Raw genomic sequence first — 3,386 nt, 5'->3', positions numbered from 1 at the left:
TGTGTGTGTGTGTGTGTGTGTGTGTGTGTGTGTGTGTGTGTGTGAGAGAGAGAGAGATGTCAACTGAGACCGATGAGAGAATTACATTTCTCTTTTTATGAGAAACTAAAGGCAACCGAGATTTGTTCTCGAACTCAGAGGAACGACGAGAGGGAGAAGACAACGCGTTGGGAAACAAATATATGAATATTTCGCAAGTAATTTGTAGTTTAAGCTGAAGAAATTGTTTCTGAAATGAGACGAGAAAAAAATGCGAAGAAGAAAAATAACTAATTATAGCAGAAGGAAAGAAATTGGGGGTTCATCGCATTCCAAATTTATCATTCGCTCTCTTTTTTATTTGGAATTGCACAGATACGGCTAGAATTCTGCATTTCTCGAATCAATGAATTTGAAGAATGGTCACTAAAAAAACTAAACTTTCAGCTGGAAACTTATATTCTTTCTCTTTCTTACGTTTTTGCTCTTTTCAAAGCATTCCAATCACTCTGTTCAGCTTTTTGTTGTGTCACAAATGGATAAATCATCTTCAGACATTATATTATAAAGAGATGAACTACGGAATGAGGTCAGAGTCTTGTGCATGGAGGCGCAGAAGCCTCCATAAAGCCTCCGGAAAGCTCTGGCAACGGCCAAAGCTTTCAGTTTGGCTTTTTTCCCCTCTTTCTTTCTCTCTCTCTCTCTCTTCTGGAATTTTTATGGCACCTTCGCCTCTCAGAAGCACAGACTTGTTCCCTGGTTCATGCCCTCTCTGACCCCCGGAGCGGCCATTTTTGTTTTATTTCCCCAAATGCACAAGCCCATTCTTGCGCGTTAAGAACGCAGAAACGCAAGAAATGTGTTCGACTTGGAGAGTCCAGAAAGGCTCGATGCATGCTCTGCAGCAGTGCGTAGGACTGCACAAAGGTTGCACACGAGCTGCTGCGCAAGGAGCGTGTTGCCGAAACTGCAATGCTACAGCTGCTGATCTATGAGTTGGGGGCCAATGACAACAAAGTTCCCACGAAACCTGTTTGAGTTGAAGCAGGGACACACCCGAGAGCCATAGGAAGAGAAAAAAATAAAGGAAAGGAGGAACGAGAGAGGCAGAGGGGCGAGAGGAGGGTCAGGGGGCATTCACAGCGACACAGCATCACAACACGATTGGAAGAAAACGCAGACGAACCGCTTTACAGCTGGCCTTTTCATATGATGGGGACGTTTACCAAAATAAAGTAGAAAAATGAAAAAAAAAATGTCATTCCTAATAATAGTGTTTCAATCCTTTTTTACTTTTTTTGGGGCGCAATCATCTTTACACAGTCCAAATAATAATAATAATAATAATAATAAATGAGCGTTGTCCTTTTTTAAACGAATAATTATAATTTCAGAAATTGAATACATAAATATCTATAAATATAAATATCTACATATATGCATGTCTGTATTACGGTCACAGAATCTGTGAATGTACAAGAAAAAAAATGTGTTTGGTCAAAAAGAACAGTTTGTAAAAGTTAACGAGCATTTAAAAAAAAATAAAAAAATCTGCAAAGAGCCCTATATTAGGGCACTGCATTAATTTTCAATACCTGCATGCTCCGATATAATCACCATATGTAATATGTGATGCACAAATTTAACAAGACAAGTTAAAAATAAAGAACAAAAAATATATTGTCAGTTATTATTTTCCCCCTCAAGCTGCACTCAGCGATTCGCTGCAAAGCAACTGAAGCCGCAAAGTCTCGAATTTAGACACGCAACTGTCTTGACGATTTGCATGCTCACACATTAAAATGCAAAAGATTTACAAGAAACAAAAGCCGCAAATGTCAAGCCACGAGGGCTTTGTTAGGGGCTGCACACAAATATTTGTAGCGCAGCAGCTGACACCACAAGGTCGGCACAGATTCAATCTCATGATTGCACTTTGAAATTTTTTAAATCTGTATATTCAGAAGCAGGGTGTGATATTTTCAAGAATAAAATTGTCAAACGTCAAGCCCTGTTATGTTCTGGCTCCAAAGCAGAGATTTGCAATTCACCAGTTGCATCTTCAAAACCTGCAGTTTCACGCAGCACAACGTGTCAAGTGTTTAAAATGTGCGTGCTCAGGTAAAATGCAAAACACGTTCAGAAAATAATCGCACACACAAATATAAGATTATACACACATGTTCAGCTCTTTTGACACCAGGACTAAAGCCAGACCTTCATAGCGTTTCCTAATCTTATCCACAGGAGGGCAGCAAAGAGCACGTTTTGAATCTCGCAGACCACATTTAAAGCAAAACAACAAACAAATAAGGTCCACATGGGCAAGTCAGAACACGACGATATCACAAAATAAACGCAGTCTTTCAAGAGCGTGGACACGTATCTATTTGATATCAACATGTACCTGTCGTCAAATTCAAACAATGCACAGGAAAATTGAGCATTAGCATTTAACGTTGCAAATTCATAAAGACGGCTGAACATGTGCAGTCTGGGAACTTCGGGTGTCTTACCTTGTGACGGCCTCTGCATGTCAACAGAGCAGATCAGGGGTGGAAGGGGAAAGCCTCCAGCTGAGTCCACGGACGGAAACCGGGACTCCTGGGGGTCAGTGACGCACCAGCTCTCCTTCCATTTGTCCCGCCAAGGCGTGTCAAAAGCCCAAACATATCCAATCATGCCTCAGTGTATAGCTCCTGTGTTTCGATTTAAAATAAGAGGGGAAAAAATGCTAACAATAATCTCTAAAATAGCAAAAATGAGAAAGAGTTGAACATAAGGTAGGTGACTGGTGGGGAGAGTCGAGCAAGGAAGCCTGAGTCTTCTAAATGAAAGGCTGCTCTATTCCGCTATTGGAAATTATATATATATATATATATATAAATATAAAAAAGTTCATGTTCACGGCTCGGTGACACGTGATCGAACCGTCCAGCCAATGGGAAGCGGAGTGGGCTCGTAAAGTTGAAGCGCTGTGTTGTAAATTTTCATAAACAACAACGGATTTATGGCCCGGCGCTGGGGACGGAGGGTGAGAGAGAGAAAGGGTCGGTGATGGAAAGGGGAGGAGAAAGGCTGGAGAAGGAGAAAGAGAAGGGAAGGAGGGCGGAGGAGAGAGGGGGTGCAGGTCGCCATCAGGCGCCATCTTACCGAGAGAGGAGGAGAGGGAACGCAGAGTTCAACATCCGCAGGCAGCCAGTCTCACCTCGCATCCCCATAGTTCAAATTCTTTAACTTCACTGTTTATCTAACCTCTCACACAGAACAAACTTTAAAAATGGCCTGCACAGGTGACCGAAATGGATAACCTGCTATAGGTTCGCTCTCGCTTCGACGAAAGTAGGTGAACATATGCAGACAGGTTCTCAACTACGCACACCCATATATATATATATATATATATA

The sequence above is a fragment of the Poecilia latipinna genome, unplaced genomic scaffold (assembly GCF_001443285.1).
Source record: "Poecilia latipinna isolate Pla-1442-1.1 unplaced genomic scaffold, P_latipinna-1.0 Scaffold141, whole genome shotgun sequence".
Lineage (NCBI taxonomy): Eukaryota > Metazoa > Chordata > Actinopteri > Cyprinodontiformes > Poeciliidae > Poecilia > Poecilia latipinna.
The sequence above is the reverse complement of the archived record's forward strand: the minus strand, read 5'-3'. Positions refer to the sequence as shown.